The following is a 21133-nucleotide window of genomic DNA, read 5'->3' on the forward strand; positions in this document are numbered from 1 at the left end:
CAATCTAAAGGGGTTCTATGGATGAGAACAGATGTAGACTTACAAAATCACTGGGAAGGTAGACAATATTCATTCATCCAACAAATATTTGCATTCAACAAATATTTTCATAGACATTATGCATTCATTTCTATTTTAGGTGCTCTAAATAAAGATTTGTTAATGGGAACGTTAGGACAGATGCCCACTGTCACACGGGTATAGCTTTGATATAGCTTTGATTTTCTTTGTTATCATTAGCAACTTTCTGAATGTCTATGACCATAGGTAACCTGGAGCTTGTTATTACACCTAAGTAAGTGAGATATCCTTAACAAAAACTACATGCCAATGTCCTTTGGAATATTACTTCGAATTGTTATCCAGCTCCTTCACTCCTAGATTCTTTCTTTTTACTTCACCTGTTTGGATCTATACCACAATTGAACATTTAGGTTGGTTTGAAGGAAATCTATATCCAATGCTCCCCTTTCATTTCTTGCCTGGGAAGCTGTGTGGAGTAGTTTCAGTTCATCCCTGCAGCCGTCATTCACTCAGAATCTTCACCCCTTGACTTTTGTTTACGCTCGAGGGCAACTGTGTCTCACATCATTTTCTTGTGATCTTCTGTGCTCTTGTACCATGCTTCCACCCACATTTCTTAACTTTTCTAAATCTATTCTAACTGTTCCAGGTCCTCATCTCTCATAGAAGGTTATTGATCCCTCATTATCTCTGTAACTTTGAAGAGTTTTCTGCTGCTTCACTATAACTAAAAGTAATCCTCAAAATATAAATCACTTCCTGTCACTTTCTGTGTTAAACTATTTATTCTTGTATGCTGAAAATGAAACCCAAGTTTGTACTTGATCTGCCCTTACAGTTCCCTTCCCCTGAAAAAAATTCAATATTTTTCATCACTTCCACTTATTGAACTTCTGAAAAGGTTTTTTTGATCCTAGAATATAAATATTTTATTGCATTTCTGTCAACCTGGTAGTTGCCATTTTCTTTTCCTACAAAACGTTATCAATATCTAGAATATTACCCATCTAGCTACTTCCTGCCACAATAACTTTTTCCTGTTCTGAGAATCTCACCAAATTGTACATTCCCACATTACTTTTGTCTTACTATAGCCAATTTCTAGTCAATGTCATTTTCTCCTGGACTCTTATTATCCTATCACAGTATCTTGATTTCTTCTATAAGTATCCATTTAGAGTAATATAAATGTGTACGACGCTACGTATGTAAATGGCCAAATTCATCCTTTTGCTTGTTCATTTGTTTGGTTTTTGCTGTTGGGCTACACTCAGCAGAATTTAGAGCTTACCTGTTGGCAGGTCTATATGGGGTGCTAGGGATCTAACCCTAGCCACATGCAAGGCAAGAGCCTTACCTGCTGTACTATATCTTGGCCTCTAGTCTAGTTCCTCTTGATAGCCAAGGATTCTGAGTATATCTCTGTTGCCACTACTACAGCTAGTTACTTGTTCCTTCAGATAGAGACAACTGTTGGAATCTCAAGGTGTTCCAAGAGTTTATTCAATCTTCCCTGAAGCACTCCTTAAGGAAGAGAAGATAAACCATCATACTACCATTGAGATTTCATGAACATTAATTTCACGGGGAATTGATAAATGTTATATTCCTCAACTAATTCAAGGATGGTAGACTACTCAACACTTCATAAGTTCATCATCAAAGAAACTAAACTACATTTTAATATTGGGGTTTTTCAAATGTAATTAGAAAAAATGAGTACCATGCTTTTCAAGCTAAGGAGAAATCATATATAATCCTATAAAGAGAAGAGTTTAGTTCTCCTTATAATATCTTTCTTAACTTTAGTTGAAAAGGGAAGAAATCCCACACTTTTTATACTTGGGGAAAAAGTTATCACTTAAAGAATCCACCCAAACTCACCAAAAGTCTTCAATACCTGGCTTTTAATTATACTGATGGAAATTGAGAATTGAGGCTTTTAACAGAAGTGGGAGTAGATTTCAATGACACCTATGAAATGTTTATATAATGAGCTCTATTTCATTTTGGAACATTTATTGTAACAATTAATCGTTCAAAAATTTCATTTCAATATAATCTTAAAGGACATGTATTCAAATCTATATTCAAGATCTTTAAAAACTAATATAGCACTGAATCTATAAACCATAATAGATGGTTTATAACTGTTTATAACTGTATATATAACTAACTATAATAACTGATACAGGCATGTTATTTCATGACAGAATAACTGTTCCTCATACTGTAATTTGAACAATGTCAAAGCAAATAGCTTGTCTCTCTTGTTCACATCTCAGTAAAAAAACATTGCATGCATCAAAACAGCTACTCAGAAAATATCAGTTGAATAAATATAATAAATTAAGGTACACTACATATCAGTGAACACCAATAAAAGTTTTATACTAAAACAGATACTTCAAAGATACAATTTTTGGTAACAGGAAAGAATTAAGATTCGCAATTATTAAGTAACTTGTTCTCTGTCATACGTGTGTCTGAGCTGGTACTTAAAGCCAGGCAGGCTGACTTCATAAATCAATGAGGCTGTAAGTTTTGTTCAAAGTAAATAAGTGAAGTATATGATACTGCAAAGCATACTGTGTGGAACTGAGTCTTATGCATGCAGTTTTAGTTTTGGGAGGTCACACCTGGTGATGTTCAGTGATTACTCCTGGAGTGCTCAGAGGATCACATGGGAGGCTTGGAATCACACCTTGGTCAGGCATATGTAAGGCAAACACCTTGCCCACTGTCATATCTCTGGGTATGTCGTTTAATTTATATCTCTCTAACCCTAGTGCAAAGTACACATTTTAAAAAGGTTTCAAAGATAATGACTTGTCAGAGTGCTCTTCAAAGACTATTTCAAGTTCATTGTTTGTAAATGCATAAAAAGTAAAGGCAAATGAGAGTTATTGAGGTGGGTTTTGGGAGGAAATGAAAGAATAGAATCACGAGAAACTAAGAAGCCTGTCAAACTCAGTAGCTAACATATTGCAATGGCCAGCATGATACAAAGAGAGAACAATTCAAATTGGGATGAGAAAGGAACTAGCACTGTGATTAAAACAGGAGATCAAAACACCGCAGCAACTAAACTTAAATATGTGCATGTCACAGAGGCAGGCTGTGGGTTGGGGAGGGAGGGAACCTGGGGCAGTGCTGGAGGGGAGTTGATGCCCGTGGTGGGAAAGGTACAGGACTATAGACTGCTCAACACAACTATGAATGACCATAAGTCACAGTGCATAATTAGAAACACATTTAAAAAATAAATAAGGATCAGGAGTGAGTTTTCATAGCCAAAAGGACATGCATCAATAGGACTGAATTTATAAATAAAATGACAAGCTTGACTCTAATTAGTTCACCTGAAGTAGTGAAGTTCATAAATTTTGTGAATGGACAAAATAGCATATTTTAAGGGGGAAAAGTTACGCTGTTTTCCAGAAATAAGAGAAGTTTGTGATTTAAGGTGATAGATTTTACTGAAAACTAAAGGATTAAATGAGATGTTTGTCTTTCTTTAAATAGTTCTTTACCATTCATGAACTCTTCATGCAATGTTTGCAGATACAGTCTGGTGGTATTTTATGTCTCAGGATTTTGTTGTCTCAAGAATAAAGCCAATGTTTATCTTTTACATATAGTTACTAAAGATGTTTACCATAGAATGGGATGAAAATTGTCCATTCTGCCTATGGATAATGTGGCCCGAATTATACTTATAAGGAAAGCTTACAAATAGCATATATAAGTAAGTTTTAATTTTTCATGCAATAAAAATTTTCTAGTATCTTTGTAACTGAGATTGTAGCTAAAATCATTATTTATCTGTGAATTTGATATTTATCTAGAGCTTTAGCTATCATATTATCTCTATATTTCCCCCCACCCTCATAACCATAAACAGGGATTTAAAGTGCTTAAACTTCTTAAATATATTAAATCATAGGAAGGTCTCTGCATCACCAAGGATACTATGAAATGGAAAATTATTGGTAAACTGAATTTTAGTATTCTCTTAAATATCTTCAGTTCTAAAAATTTAATGGTGGTTGGTGAGTTCCTAGCAATAAGCCTGTTATTCAAATAGGAGTTGCTATACCTTCTAAGATAAAAAAAAAAAGGCATCTCATAATTTGTATAGATTATTTGAATGGTCAAAATATAAACTTTGGGATATTTCGTATCATTCTTCACCTATTCTGTGATAATCAACAACTGTCATCACTATCATCCCGTTGCTCATCGATTTGTTCGAGCGGGCACCAGTAACGTCTCGATAGCACAGCAGTTGGGCATTCGCCTTTCACGAGGCCGATCCGAGTTCAATACCTCTGCCCCTCTTGGAGAGCCCAGCAAGCTACTGAGAGTATCGAACCCGCGCGGCAGAACCTGGCAAGCTACCCGTGTGTATTGGATATGCCAAAAACAGTAAATCAACATCATTTGTCTATTTTCTGTAGGTGAATGAAAACAAGAGTATTAAGAGTAATAGCTGAGTCAAAGGTTGAGAATTTGCTTTTCAGCTGCTGCACGAGCATGATCCCGGAGGCCAACTGAATTACTTTGGACACCAGCGGCTCGCAGAAATGCCTCTAGACTGTGAACTGAGCCACTGCCCCATGCGGCGCCAGGGGGGTAGGGTTTCTCTCTCCAGACTTTTCCATCTTATGAGCACCACAAAAGGGAACTAAATGTTTGCAGTGATGCAATTTCTGGCAGAATTTTCCCTGGACTTTATACAGAAATCCAAAACCACGTCGCCACGACCTAATATCTCTTAATTGTCAGCAATGTGAAATGGTTCCTTTTTAGCAGGTCTGACTTTGGGGGGAAACTCCAAACAATAATAGTGAGTTTTTTGTTGAAATATTTAAGGTAATCAAAGTAGCAGCCATGTCTCTAGACTGTGAATTAAGCCATAGCTCCACGCTGGCCGAGGAGAGGAAATATCCTTCCTTCTCAGTTTTTTTCCTTTTTGGGGAGAAGCGGCGTGACGTCTGCCATATTACGAGGTCTGTTAAGCAGGAACGAATTTAGTGGTGTGGAAAGGAGGAAAAAAAAGAGAAAAAAAAGAAAAAAAGATTATGTACTTGAACAGCAGGATGCTTGGCAGTCTCAGACCGGGGCCTATACTGGCACGTGCTCCGTTGAGATTCAACCCGGGTGGCCACACTTTAGTACTGCCGCTTTGCTGATGATTGACCAGGATCCAGAGGCCAGCTAGACTACTTGTGGTCCCAGAAACTTCTTTCAGCCATGTCTCTAGACTGTGAACTAAGCCATAGCCCCACGCTGGCCGAGGAGGGGAAATATCCTTCTTTCTCATTTTTTTTCCCTTTTCAGGGAGAAGCGGCGTGGTGTCCACCATATTATGAGGACTATTAAGCAGGCACAAACTTGGGGGTGCGGGAAGGAGGAAAAAAAAAGAGTTATGTATTTGGAACAGCAGGACTTCATATCTCTTCATTCTCAGCAATGGAAAACTAATTATCAAATGCTTCCTTGGCAGTAGGGCTGTCTTTTTTGGGGTAAACTCCAACAACAATAGTGAGTTTTGTGTTGAAATATGGAATGTAATCAAGGTAAAGAGAACATGAAGTGAAATTTATCAGTTACATAGGCAGGGGTGGGGGTGCGGGGGGTGGGAGGTATACTGGAGATTTTGGTGGTGGAATATGGGCACTGGTGAAGGGATGGGTGTTTGAGTATTGTATAACTGAGACATAAGCCTGAAAGCTTTGTAACTGTCCACATGGTGATTCAATAAAATAAATAACTTTTAAAAAAGAGGTTGGGGACTTTTAAACAGGTATGAACTTGGTGGCGTGGGAAAAAAAAATGTGTCTTGAACTTGAAACAGCAGGACCCTTGGGCAGTCTCGGGCCGGGAACGGTACTGGCTCGAGCTCCACCGAGATTTGACCCGGGTGGCCATGCCTTTGCACAGCTGTTTGCTGCTTAACGACCAGGATCCAGAAACAGCTATATTACTTCTGGTCCCAGCAAGTGCTTCCAGCCATGTCTCCAGACTGTGAACTAAGCTTTTGCTCCATGCTGCCCCAGGAAGGGAAATGATGCAATTTCCAACTTAAATATCCCTGGACTTAATTATTAAAATACAGAAATCCTACAGAAAGGAGACTATATCTCTTCATTCTCATCAGTGGAAAACTAATTATCAAATGTTTCCTTGTCAATAGGGCCTTATTTTGGGGGGATAAACTCCAACAAGAAAAGTGAGTTCTGTGTTGAAAATCCAACAATAATAGTGAATTTTGTGTTGAAATATGGAATGTAATCAAGGTAAAGATAAAATGAAGTGAAATTTATCAATTATGCAGGTGGGGTGGGGGGTTGGGGTGGGGGGCGGGATGTATATATATATATTTTTTTGGTGTTGGAGTATGGGCACTGGTGAAAGGGCGGGTGTTTGAGCATTGTTTAACTGAGACATAAGCCTGAGAACTTTGCAACTTTCCACATGGTGATTCAATAAAATAAATTTAAAAAAATAGGTTGAGGATTCCCCTACCTTACTTCTGTCATATCAGAATTATGTATCAAAGAAAGCAAATAATAGCCAAACATAGCCAAAAAAAGGTAAGATCTTGGGGCTGGATGGAGCGATAGCACAGTGGGTAAGGTGTTTGCCTTACAAGTGGCCAACATGGGTTCGATTCTCAGCATCCCATATGGTACCCTGAGCACCACCAGGAGTAATTCCTGAGTGCATGAGCCAGGAGTAACCCCTGTGCATCGCCAGGTGTGACCCAAAAAGCAAAAAAAAAAAAAAAAAGTAAAATCTTATTTTGAGATAAGAGGAAGGGGAGCAGGTTGAGTTTCCCTTCCTGTCCTGAGCAGAGCCCCACGGCCGAAGACCTCTGAAACCCAGCTATAGCCATGCTCAAGGCCACTCTCCACACGTTTGGATGAGCCTCACACATGAAGGAACCAGCAGAGGAACACAGGTGTGTGGGACCAGGGGCTGAGATCTCCAGTCCTGCTCAGATTGGGACTGGGCCTCCTCCACCCAGATCCCCCATTTTCCAGTAACCAGGCGGTCACACCCATAAACTGTCCCTGGCGTTGTGTAATCCCATCAAAGGCCAAGATCCAGAGACTATAAAACAAAGCTTCCAGAAGCGTGTGACCTTTTATAGCCTACTTCTCCCTCTCAAGAACTTGGCAAGGTACCCAGAGCATCCTGCCTGAGCAGCAGAACCTGGCAAGCTCTCTGTGGTGTACTCTATATGCCAAATACAGTAACAATGATGGGTCTCATTTCCCTTACCCTTAAAGAGCCTTCAATGTGGCACCGCTGGGAAGAACCAGTAAAGAGAGGCTGCTAAGGTCTCGGGGCTAGGAAGAATGGAGATGTTACTGGTGCCTGCTCGAGCAAATCGATGATCAACGGGATGACAGTGATACAGTAGTACAGTGAAGAGCTTTAATTTTGCTAATACACATTGTTATGGGATAAACTGTTTATAGTGGATAGGAAACTTTTCTATGAGTTTGTTATGAATCATTCGCTGATTCTTTTTATTCACTCACTGTTAATTCACTCTCTGTTAATCACTCACTGATTCCTTCTGTTTATTCATTCAGCAAGTATTTACGTTGAGTGTACACTTGAGCCAGGCACTATTTCTGAGTATACACTGTGGACCAAACAATTTGACCTCACTCTTTATAAATCACTCTCTATTATGATAATCTACTGACAAATAGAAATAATCTACTTATAAATCCATGTCAGAGATATGTAATAGATAAACTGTGCTCAGGGTTATTCATGGGAGGTAGAATTGGAACTGAATTTAAGCAAAACTATGCTTTTCGTAAGTAGACTCCACCACTTGTAAAATATACTCAATTCCTACTACGCTTAGATGTCTGCCTACATACAATGAAGAGAATTATTGTTACTCGTCGTAGGGTAGAATTTAATGAACCGAAGCTTTTAAACACTCCATGTAGCAGCTGGCACACCTAGAATCCTCTATAAATTATGACTGAAAAATTTCACTTGGTGATGCTCTTTTTGTCACACAGCTGCTAGAAAAGACTTAAACTCCTCCCTGCTTTCCAAATGAAGCTTGTCACCGGGGGCTACTCGAAGCGACTTCTAAATAATTCACATGGCTAGCGGCAGGCCCAGGCCCAGGTACAGGCCTTCAGTGCCGCTTGCCTGATTTCAGTTCATTTCTATTTAAGATTCTCAGGCCTTGCTGCCCACAGAAAAAAACAGGAAGGGGGAGCGGGAGCTTCTTTCCCTCGATGGTTCCCAGCCAGCTTAAGGGAAGCACAGGGTCTTGCAGCAGCATGGAGTGGAGGCAGGTGAGCCCAACTCAGGGAACCTGAGTGTTTGTTCCACTTCCAGAGGAAGCAGCTCACTTTCTTCAGGCCAGTGTCCGGAGCCTTAATGGAGAAGCAAAACGTGGCCACAGCACCATCCCCACAGCCTGCTTCTAAGTCAGAGGATGGAATCTCTCTGGTGCCTGAGAACTGGCAAACCTGTCAGTGGTGAGGGCCCTGGTGCAGGTGTGTGTGTGACAGGTCACCTATGAGGGCCAATTAGGACAGTCCGTGGGCCCGGTCTGGGAAGGGTGACTGAAGCAAGGCTGCAAGAGAATCCGGAGCTGCTACACTTCTGCCCTTAGCTTAGTTGAAAGTAATTGAACTTGTGCTATATTAACATGTATCATTCCTCTTTTAAGCAGCATTTGATCTGAGGGTGTGAAATGGCTCACACAGAAATGTTCCCGTCAGCCTGTTCTCCAGTGGCCTACTTATCTCAGCGACAACTCTACCAGAAAACTAGAGTTTCCCCCTAATTAGCAGAAGTCTTGCCATTTCTGAGCGACCAGCACTCAAGTAACAATATGTCCTTTCTCGTAAGTCTATTTAGAGTATTTTTTTTTATGCCATAGCTCACCAATGATACTAGCTGAATATGCTAAAAGGTGCATATTAGTTTCCTAGAGCTGCTTAAATAAAGTCCCTCTTGGGTAGTTTTAAAGCAAATTGAAATGTACCTTCTTCCATTCCTAGAAGCAGAAGTCTAAAATCAAAGTGTTTATGGTATAGGTTACTTTGCTAGGCGGGATCAGGGTTGGAACAGGAAATATGTTCAGTTCCTTGCCTCGAAGCTTCCAGTCCTGCAGAAGAACCCTCAGCTTGGCTTTTGACAAGATCAAGTTACCTGTCTTCACCAGGTTTTCTTCCCTATGGGTCTCCCTGTTAAATCCACGTCTTCAAATCTCTCTCCTTAAAAATATTCCAATTAATGAATTTAGACTTCAACTTAATCCAGTATGACTTGATAATTAGTTTTAATACAGCTACAAGGACTCAATTTATAAATAAATTTATAATCACAAATACCAGGAATTAAGATTTCAGCAAGTCATTTTGTGTAACACTATCCAACCCGAAACAGTAGATGTTGAAAAAATTAGCCATATTTCTATCATATACATAGAAGAGCTTCTTTTTTAAGAAAAATGCTCTTATCTCCCATATACTGAGTATGTAATGGATCATAAACCAAAGTTAATTTTTGTGTTGGCTACTCAGTGACCAGAGAAAGAGAATTTCCGTGGCAGTTATGAAGTACCACAAATTAAAAAAGAAAAAAATCAATGACACAAGCTACAGTGTCGGTAATCATTGTATTTTTCATTGTTACACACTCAGATTTCAAACCTGAGGCCAATTTCAAAGAAGTCTCTTAGAAGAGCTATTTATTATAATAAATAAAATGTATTAAAACTCAATTCTGAGTATAGATCTCTTATTATTGTGTGTGATAAAAGGGGAAACATGGATAAAACATTAATTCTGTGCACCAAATTATAAAGATGGTCTTAAGAGAAAAGACACTTGTGTGCTTTTGTTTGCAAGATGAATATCTAGGTCATTTTTTTTTCATGAAAGCTAATTTCTTATTTTCCATACTGAGAAATTTGACAAAACAGATGTTTTCCTCACAATAAAGTAAGAACATTACTTTAAAAGAAAAAAACAGGCATTTGTTAATTTTTCAGTGGCAGAGGGCAGACACCCAATGGTGGTCTGTGCTTACTCTGCTCATGGATCACGAATCATTCCTGGTAGAGTTGAGGGACCACATGTGGTTCTGAGGACCAAATGAAGTGAGTAGTGTGCAAGGCACTGCCTTAATCACTCTACTATATTTCCAGTCTCCAATCTGTTCTCAAAAAAAAAAAATTGAATAAAAATGAAAATTAAAAAAAAATTATGCCTGCTGTTATGAATTTGACAGCTTCTCAATAACTATATGCAAAGATTGTTCTGATAAGACTTATGTATCCTTAACAAACATTTTTCATGCCATACAATGAAGATGTGACATTATTTAAAAGGACTTTATAAAATTTCTGAATAAAGTTTCCAAGTAATCAGAGCACACATAGAATAAATGTTTGGTCAATGTTCAATAAGAATAAAATTATGTCAATTTACTTTAATGAACACAATACCTAATGGTTGTTGAACCAGATTTAGATTCCAAGTGGCAATCATCAAGGCAAAAAAATTCTGCAACTATCTGTAAAAGTTATTAAAAAATGTGGTTATTTTCCACCACATAATTCTGTGAGGTCATTTTGTTCACACCATTTGCCTAAAATTTTATATCACAAGAGAATAAATTTAAAGTCATGAAAATCTAATTGTTTTCTGTTTATTGAGTACTAAAAATATATGATAACACAACTATCCTCACTATTTTCTTAAGAAACAGTCTTTAAAATAAAGTATTCTATCAATATTGTGAAGAATGAATTTTTAATATTATTGTTTAAATAAAATAAATGTTACCTTTTCAATTTTTAAATTCTAATGTAGTGAAATATCTATCGATAAAATATTAATGACCTAAAGATCCCAGGGCCCTTTATAGATATGGTCCTAAGGCAAAAAATTTAAAAGTACTAAACTAGGGAAGAGAATATGAATGTTATGAGTAAAAATTGAAGTCCACAGCCTCTTGCATTGGTGGTAGAGGAATTTAAATAAGTGAATTGATGTGTAAATCAGTAAATTAACCTATTTGCATTTTATAAAATGATAGCAACAGTCAACACAAATGTTCAGAAACTCGTTATAAAATAAAAGTGTGCTTGTATATGCATATGACTTTATACTCTCCAAAGTCTACACAAAAGTTATTTCTTTATAATTATCATTATCTGTAAAAATAACATTTTAGCTTCTATTTAGTAAATCATGTTAAGAATTGTAAACTTTCTAAAATGAAAATATGGTTCAGCAAATAATAATACAAATATTTTAAGCCATTTTAATTTTTAATTTTTACTTAATTTTAATTTATCACCATTATTTCTAAGTTGGTAAGGAACTAGGTCTAGGAGCACATGTATTGTCTTATTGTAGCAAATGTTTAGCCTGTCCTGATTACTATAAAATCAGAACAGTGAGACTTCACAAAAAATACTTTTACTTATGTACCAAGCTTTACAGTATCAGTATTCATATTTTTCATGGATACATCATTTCAAACACACCTACAACCAGAGAGCTCACCTCCCTCCTCCTGTGTCCCAAGTACCCCTTCACAACAACCACCCCCTGTAAGCTCAGTTCTATAGAAAAATACCTTCAGTTTTGATGACTTTGGTAATTGGTTGTTCCTTTACTGTTTCTTTTATCTCATATTTGGGAGAGATTTCTCTCCTTATTGTTGAGGTAGTGACACTTCCACACATCTAGATGAATAGAAATGAACTTTTGGAATTCCTGGCAAACTACCAGTGGCGTATTCGATATGCCAAAAACAGTAACAACAAGTCTCACTTGGAGATGTTACTGGTGCCCACTCAAGCAGATCAATGGGCAATGGGATGACAGTGACAGTGACAGTGACAGTAAATCAATGATAAATTGATAAAGTTAAAAAAAAGTTTCTTCTAAGAACTTTTTTTACAACTATATACATTTAGAACATTCACTTTTTTTTTTTAATTTATTTATTTTTATTTATTTTTAAGTAGAGAATCACCGTGAGGGTACAGTTACAGATTTATACACTTTTGTGCTTATACTTCCCTCATACAAAGTTCGGGAACCCATCCCTTCACCAGTGCCCATTTTCCACCACCCGTAAACCCAGCGTCCCTCCCACCCTCCCCAATCCCATCTCCCCCCCACCCCACCCTGCCACTGTGGCAAGGCATTCCCTTCTGTTCTCTCTCTCTAATTAGCTGTTGTGGTTTGCAATAAAGGTGTTGAGTGGCCGCTGTGCTCAGTCTCTAGCCCTCATTCAGCCCGCAACTCCCTTCCCCCACATGGCCTTCGACTACAATGTAGTTGGTGATCGCTTCTCTGAGTTGACCTTTCCCCGGAACGTGAGGCCAGCCTCGAAGCCATGGAGTCAACCTCCTGGTACTTATTTCTACAGTTCTTGGGTGATAGTCTCCCACTCTGTTATTCTATATACCATAGATGAGTGCAATCTTTCTATGTCTGTCTCTCTCTTTCTGACTCATTTCACTCAGCATGAAACTTTTCATGCCCATCCACTTAACTACAAAATTCTTGACCTCCTTTTTGCTAACAGCTGCATAGTATTCCATTGTATAGATGTACCAAAGTTTCCTCAACCAGTCATCCGTTCTGGGGCATTCGGGCTTTTTCCAGATTCTGGCTATTGTAAACAGTGCTGCGATGAACATACATGTGCAGATGTTGTTTCGATTGTACTTTTTTGCCTCTCTGGGATATATTCCCAGCAGTGGTATTGCTGGGTCAAATGGGAATTCAATATCTAATTTTTTGAGAGTCGTCCAAATTGTTTTCCAGAAGGGCTGAACCAGTCGGCATTCCCACCAGCAGTGAAGAAGGGTCCCTTTCTCCCCACATCCTCTCCAACAGCGGTTGCTTTTGTTCTTTTGGATGTGTGCTAGTCTCTGTGGTGTGAGGTGGTATCTCATGGTTGTTTTGATCTGCATCTCTCTGATGATTAGTGATGCAGAGCACTTTTTCATGTGCCTTTTGGCCATTCGTATTTCTTCCTTGGTAAAGTTTCTGTTCATTTCTTCGCCCCATTTTTTGATGGGGTTGGATGTTTTCTTCTTGTGGAGTAGAACATTCACTTTATGAATAAGTCTATGCTAATATGTTTTAATATTTACACTGATTAATTCCTACAAATGTAAAATTAGTAAGAACTAAGAGAAACATTAAAGGGGAAAATCTGAATAAGCCAATAGAAGTATAAAAGTGCGTTTTTGTCTTTCCTTCACACATGTCAATTTGTTTTGTCTTCATTGTATTTTCGTCTTTAGAAGGTTCAGACATTCTGGCAATAGATAAAACCAATTTGAAATATGGTTTCTTAAGTACTTATTTTGAATGCATATGGGTATTGCAGCAGAACTCAGGAAAACATTCTGTGTTTTTTTTAATTTTGTTTTTAATGTTTCAAATTTTTTTATTCCTTTTTTTTTTAAACGGAATCACCATGTTTTAAATGTAACAATTGTTAGATTGTTAGAGTGGCTTCACAGAAATCCAAACAATGACACAAAGGTAAAATACTCTGACCATTAACCTCATTGCTGATAAAAGCAAAAACCATTAGTCCAGAGGCAACATTAGTAACCTCTTTAGCTTTTCAGAGAATGTTCCACCCAAGGCCAGATTCTCTTCTAAAACCCTTTGATAATTCATCCCTTGTCTCTACACAAATATTTCAAGATGTTGGAGATGTACAATCTCCTAAAGCAATTTGTCCCATATATGAGAAACCAATTTTTTTCCTCTTTATACAAAATGCTAATAATCTCAGATTTCCAATAAATTCAGAAGTGATGCTTCAGCTGAGGGTCAGGAATCAGCCTTGGAGAACCACTGACCTTGACATCTAGCCTCACTTCCTCAGAAGGCTTACATGGTAGGTGTTCCCAGTAGCTTGCAGCCGACTTGCACCCATTCATGGATTTGAGAGTGTCTGAATGATGAACACTAAGTAACTGTTTGCTAATCGAAGAGCAGTGGTGTGAATAATCCACTTCCATGGATAATCCAAAAGCCATTTCAGCCTGCTTTTTAAAGCTCTTCAAGTCACATTTTAATTCTGAAGCAGCACTGGCTTTGCCTTCATAAATAGCTTTGCTGATGCCAATGGAAAATTGAGAAGCTGTTTCCTGGGTAAACTCACACTTTCTTCACTGGGGGAGGCAAGCCAGCTAGCCTGCTATAGCATGTTGACTACCTGTCACTCATAATCCATAACACAGATGAACTGTAGTGATAACTAAAACCTGAGTCTGCATAAGATGCTGTAAAACTTGTAGTTCCTGAGACTATGCATAAAACTGGGAAGATTTGAGGAAAATTTATCAATTCTTCTTCCTAAACATTCCCAAACTAAACTTATATAACTTCTGGCAAATTCCTTATCTCTAGTTTATGTTCCACCTCTAATAAATAAACAGATTTTTGTAAGTGCGTATTTGTGTATAGGTGTGTATACTTTTGCCTAAGGGAGTCATTAAAAAAATATGACCCAAGGCTCACAAATTCCATTGCTTTAATTTATGTGCAACTCAAATCTTGTGATTATAGGTAGTTATAGTCTATAGAGTAATTTTTTTTTTTGTTTTTTTTTGGGTCACACCCGGTGATGCACAGGGGTTACTCCTGGCTCTTCACTCAGGAATTACCCCTGGCGGTGCTCAGGGGACCATATGGTATGCTGGGATTAGAACCAGGGTCGGCCGAGTGCAAGGCAAATGCCCTACCCGCTGTGCTATCGCTCCAGCCCCTATAAAGTAATTTTTGAATGCTAGTTTGTGGATAGGTTTCATCAGAACAAACTTATAACCTAGAAATATAATGTTTTCCTTTTTTTTTTTTTTTTTTTTGCTGAAACTCTTTAAGTTCATATCACTGACTACCATCTTCTGACAAGCTAGTTTTTCTCCTGTCTGTTTCAGAACCTCATACATAGCAAACAGTGGATAGAGGTGAAGTACGGTGGGTGGGGTGCTCGCCTTGCCCAGGGTCAACCTGGGTTCAATCCCTGGTACCTCATATGGCATCTCAAGCACTGCCATGAGTTATATTTTAGCTCAGAGACAGGATTAAGCCCGAATGACACCTGGTGTGGACTCAAAACAAAACAAACAAAAAATAAAATATAATACAGAAAACTCCCTCTTACTGTTAAACCAATTTATGGGTATTTAGAAGAAATTTTTTCAAAGGGCTCTATAAATAAAGTCTTCTACTCACAGAAATGCAAAATACTTTACTGATATGCAGGAAAAATATGAATTTTTGAGTATTTCTCAAAGATAAAACATTCTGCCCAATACCACACGTGAATTACTTAATCCTCACGAAAACCCATAAAGTAGACCCTTCTCATAATTATATTTTACAAGTGAGAAAAACTGCCCCCAAGTCACATAGCTGTCAAGTGGCAGGTTGAAAACCTTTTTTTCCCCAGACTTAAAGTATCTTATTTTAGCTAGTATAGATATCATCATTCAAAAGACATATGCTAATTATGGCACCCCTTTAAGGAAAATGCGCATTTGCAAATTAACTTGTGTACTAAACACCTCTTGTATTCAGATCTTTTCTCCAGTCTCTGGCCACTTGACTTGGCCTTAGCTACTTCTGAAGGGCTGTGCTTTACTTCCAGTAGGCACAGTTTTCCAGCATGACAAAATATACTGATTCCCTGGGTACTCTCACACTTGGGCTCTCATACCTGAGTACTCACACTTCCTCTTAAATACCAAAGTAATAGATGCTGCAGAGAACTATGAGAGAATAAATGTCCCCACAGGAAAATGAAAACCTGGAACCAATGGTTGCCTCTAAGAAGCAGGTATTTACCTTTTCCCCTTAGAAAAAGTCAATAAATTTCAAGACTGCCTAAAAAAAAAAGAGCTGCGTAAGTGGGAGAAATCCCCAGCAGTTGCAAACCCAAATGTTTGCCTGATAAGTGTTCTTATCAATCACAATTTCTTTTTATTCCTTATTTTTCTATTTTTCATGTTTTTAAAACATTTTTTCTGATTTTCTTTTTATTTCTTTGGCTTTTCTTGGCCATGCGTGGCAATCAATCCTCAGGGCTTACTCCTGGCTCTGCACTCAGGGATCAACCCTAGAAGGCTCAGACGATTATATGTGGTGCCAAGGATAGAATCCAGGTCTGCTGCAAGCACCCTACTCATTATTCCAGCCCCTCAACATCATTTTCTTATCCTTCCCTGTTTGTCTTAAGCTTCTTCTTCTTAGTTATACCTCTTAGATTTATATCCTGTACGTGAGTAGTACCACGAAGCATTTGCCCAGACTCTGCCTTAGGGAAAATTGAAACAATTTTTGGCATTTTAGATAGAAGGGACATGCAAAGGGGGAAGTGTTTATTTCAGTCCATGTTGGAATGCAAGACAAAGAAAGAAAACTAGGAAAGGATCACTTGTATCACTGTCATCCTGTTGTTCATCGATTTGCTCGAGGGGGAATCAGTAACATCTCCATTCGTCCCAGCCCTGAGATTTTAGCAGCCTCTCCTTACTCGTCTTTCCAAATAGTGTACTATTGGAGGAAAGGATATAACTATAGAGTTGTGGATTGTGTTATATTGTCTTCAAAATTTGGATACTGGATCTCTCTGCTCTAAACCATTCAACATGAGTAGCTTCAAGTAACCTTACATTGGGGGGCACGGGGTCAAGCAGGCCAATGGAGAATGGGTTCTTCTAAGTTTTAAGAGAGGTTTCTCTCTCCTCTCTCTCTCTCTCTCTCTCTCTCTCTCTCTCTCTCTCTCTCTCTCTCTCTCTTCCCTGTCCCTCTCCCCCTCCCTCTCTTTTCCTCTCCCTCTCTTGCTCTTTATCTCTCTCCCTCTCTTTGTTTCTTTCTTTCTCCTCCCTCTCTCTCTGTCTTTCTTTCTTCTCTCTATCTCTCTTAAAATTGTATCACTGTGAGATGCACTGATACAAGTGGTTCCTGATTGGATTTCATTCATACAATTCTCCAACACCCATCCCTTCACTAGTGTACATTTCCCACTACCGATGTTCCCAGTTTCCCTTCTGCCAAATCCTTCCTCCCTACCCCAGCCTGAGTCTATGGCAGGGACTTTTCCTCTCTCTCTCTCTCTCTCTCTCTCTCTCTCTCTCTCTCTCTCTCTCTCATTCCCTTCCCTACCATCCTTCTGGGCATTATGATTTACAATACAGATACTGAAAGATTATCATGTATCATCTCTTCTACCAAAGTTTCTTGCTCTTGGTCTGCCTTCAAATGTAGTACAATCCTTGTCCTAGGAATTTACTTTATTGAGGCTATGCCCTGTTAAAAGAACCTCCGAATGAAAAGAAAGATATAAGCTTCCCCAAACCGACATCAGAAACTAAAATGACCTTTCAGGACTCACTCCAATTGGAACTGAAAACTCATGACTATTTTCCCCAAACTGAAGCAGTCTGGGGAAGGTGTGGCTGAGAGCCAGAGCTGAAAATGAGCAGGTGTCCCTCAGGAGATATGTTCCCAGTATCTTCCCTGGGTGAGCAAAATTAACATGTGTTTCTTTTCTCCGCTATTCTAGGAAAATGTGTCCAACAGACCCAGAAAAGCACAAAAGGAAAGGAAAATAAGGATTCCAAAAATCCTTAGAAAGCACATACTCTGAATGAAATGTAAAGCTGAAATATGTGTCGAAACATTCCAAGCTCCCAAATACATTGGCCTTTAATAACTTTTCTGAACTAAAAGCACCATATAATTGTAATATTTATTGCATGCTCCTATACCCAGTGCATCTGATAGCAAAGGTAAATTTGCCAGTTTTCCATAATCGTAATGACCTAAGTACTGAGCTGTAGATAAGAAAAATGAATACTTTCTAATATTTTCATGCTAGGGGCAGAATAATTATGTGTATGTATGTTCAAATTCAACACTTATTTTCTGAATGAATGAATAAAGGATTTACAAGCTGATGTTGAGTTATTTTTATATTAAGTTTCAGAAAATATGTATTGTTTGGAAAACATGACAAATTCTATGGGAGATTACTTTATGCGTAAAACATAAACTTAACCTTTAATAAACTCAGATTTTAGGACAATACAGTTATTAGTATCTTGCAATGACTGTGAACATTATCAAATTGCTACAACACTTTATTTCTTTGCATACATACCTCATCTAATTGTTATACTAACCCAATAAGATAGACTTAATTATTTCCATTTTTCCTAGTGAGTAAATGACTCAGAGTATCTAAAAAAAAACATATCTAAGATCATTTAACCTGATAAAAGTAGAAGGGCTGATTTTTATTTGTTTGTGGGTCACACATAGTGATAGCAAATAGGTATTCTTGGCTCTGCACTCACCAGGAATCACCTGGTGAGCTTGAGGGACCATCTGATCATATAGAAGTCTGGGGATCAAACTGGATTGATCACATGGAAGGCAAGAACCTTACTCATTGTACTATCTCTCAGGTCCCAGGACTGAGTTTTGAACCTAGATTTAGCTATCTACAGGACTGACTTTTCATACAATCTGTCTTTTAAAATTATCCTAGGACTTTATAAACACAAATAAACAAAATGGCGGTTTCTCCCATTATGGAAGAAACAAAGATTGAAAATTTAAGTACTAAGTTCTTTCCACACCTGTAATATAATATTTGTGACCTAAACATGGTACTTTGCGGCCGGGGGGGGGGGTTGCTTGCTTGCTTGTTTGCTTGTCTTTACTTAAATGAGATTTTGTTCTTCATTTTGATTTTTAAATTTAGGGCTCTTTTCCCTCTACCAACCTGTTATCTATGGACATGTACCTCAGTTTCTACATTCAGTCAAGGGCTTCTCACACTAAGTAGCTCTGCAATCTTGCTTAAACAGTCACTCAAGCTTATCCTGAGTCTTCATAATGGAAGCTATGTGAATATGTCTCTGCCTTCTACCTGTACCAGATAATCTATAGTTAAGCAAAATACTCAAAACAGACAAGACAGGCGATTCAGGGCCTTTTTATATTTCTTTCTGGAAAATGAAGACACACAGACATTAAAGTTGGAATTTAACTTGTAGTTTTGCTTTTTTCTGAAAGAGAGTCCAGCTGTTCTGAGAAAGAATAAACCTGACTTCCTAGAAAGAAAGTGTTGGAAATCAGCAGTAGGCTTGTTTGTTTCTGAATTCCTGAGTCTGTAGGTTCTTGCAATTCAATTGATTATCTGCCTGTTTTTGGTGCTATATTAACATCATTTGAATTCTGTGAGTTGATAAATCCCTTTTTTGTGTGAAACCTAATTTAAGTTTTGTTTTCCTGTTCATAACTAAAAATAAAATGCCTCATTCTATGAGAAAATAGATCCTTTAGCAAAAATACACAGTTATTTATTATTGAAGTACCAACATATTTTATTAGGACTCATCTAAGTGGCCCCACCCCGAGCAGAGCTTCGACAGTTAAGGACCTCGGATCCCAGCCATGGCCATGCTCAGGGCCATTCTACACATGTTCAGATGAGCCTCAAACATGGGGGACCTGGCGGAGGGACCCAGATGTGCGGGACCTGGGGCGAGATCTCCAAGGCTGCTCGGACCAGGACTGGGCCTCTTCCACCCAGATCCCCCATGGGCCAGTAGCTAGGCAGTCACACCCAGAAACTGCCCTTGGCGTTGTGTAATCCCATCAATGGCCAACATGCGGCCTCTCAACATCTAATAGCCTAGTTCTCCATCTTTGAGATCCTGACAAGCTACCGAAAGTCTATTGCCCACTCGGGAGAGCCTGGCAAGCTCCCCGTGGAGTATTCATATCTCAAATACAGTAACAGATATATACACACCTTTTGGCGAGCCCAGCAAGCTACCAAGAGTATCTCACCCGCATGGCAGAGCCTGGCAAGCTACCTGTGGCGTATTTGATATGCCAAAAACAGTAATGTAAGGTCTCATTCCCCTGACCCTGAAAGAGCCTCAAATCATTGGGAAAGATGAGTAAGGAGAGGCTGTCAAAATCGCAGGGCTGAGTGTAATAGAGACATTACTGGTGCTGGCTTGAGTAAACAATGAACAACGGGATGACAGTGATACAGTGATACATCTAAGTTACCAAAATGGAGTTTCATTTTCTTTTTTAATTTTGTTTTACTTTTAGCTTTAATTTTTAATTTAGTCACCATGGACTTTAGACATACAAGAGAAAAAATATGAAAAAGACTTAGAGTTAGGGTTAGGGTTTCAATACCGATCCTTTCCCCAGTATCCTTGGATGACCATTCCCAATTTGCTTCCCACTCTGCTTTTAAGAGATTTGTTTAAAGAAAACTATACATATGTACATATATGTAGTTTTGTGTGTGTGTCGTGGAGGCAGATATTACAGTTGAGCCCATAGATTTCCATTGGTAAGGGTTCTTAGATATCTTTTCCAAACTACTGTATATTAAGATAATTAAGTCCTACTTGAGTCTTATAATTAAGCCTTAGGATAACATAGCCTCAGGTAGTTTAGATTTATTGGGTTATTCCCATCACAGTGCTCCATTCCTCTGTGTTTATTTGTAACTTCTTTCTTTGTTGACTTGTAAATACTGTTTTTCTCTTCTCCTTGAGTCCTTAGCATAGTTTATTCAGAGCCAAGTCCTTTTTTATGGGCACAGGAAGACTGTAGCAAATGCAATGCTTTTGTAACCTGGGAGTCATTTGACTCTGCATGATAGTTTCCTCCTGGACATCTGTTCTCTCGATCTAAGCCTCAGTTGCCCTTACTTCCTAGTACCCCCAAAAGCAGTGTCCCAACGAGGGACGAGACAGACTCAGGGCAAGCAGTGAATTGTGTGCTACCCTGGCATCGAGATGGGCCTGGCCAAAGAGCCTAATGATTAACTATAAGTTAAGAGCTTGGTCATGGACAAATGCTGTCATGATCCAAAAAGTAATAACTAGATTCAGAGCCTGCTAGAGTTAGGAATGATTAATCTGGCCTGAGTGCTGTAGTCTGAGTCTACAAGGTGTTCCCAGGAGAGCTGCCCTGCAAGCCTCAATAAATCTCTCAATGTGTCCAGACAAAAGTAACTAGTA

At 38.5% G+C, this 21133-nt stretch overlaps 1 pseudogene; it reads right to left on the reverse strand.

Annotated features, from left to right (window-relative positions):
• Positions 1 to 11376: 11376 nt before the first annotated feature.
• LOC129406294 (small nucleolar RNA SNORA72) lies at positions 11377 to 11498 on the reverse strand (annotated as a pseudogene).
• Positions 11499 to 21133: the final 9635 nt, after the last annotated feature.

Source organism: Sorex araneus, chromosome 6, assembly GCF_027595985.1.
Source record: "Sorex araneus isolate mSorAra2 chromosome 6, mSorAra2.pri, whole genome shotgun sequence".
Classification (NCBI taxonomy): domain Eukaryota; kingdom Metazoa; phylum Chordata; class Mammalia; order Eulipotyphla; family Soricidae; genus Sorex; species Sorex araneus.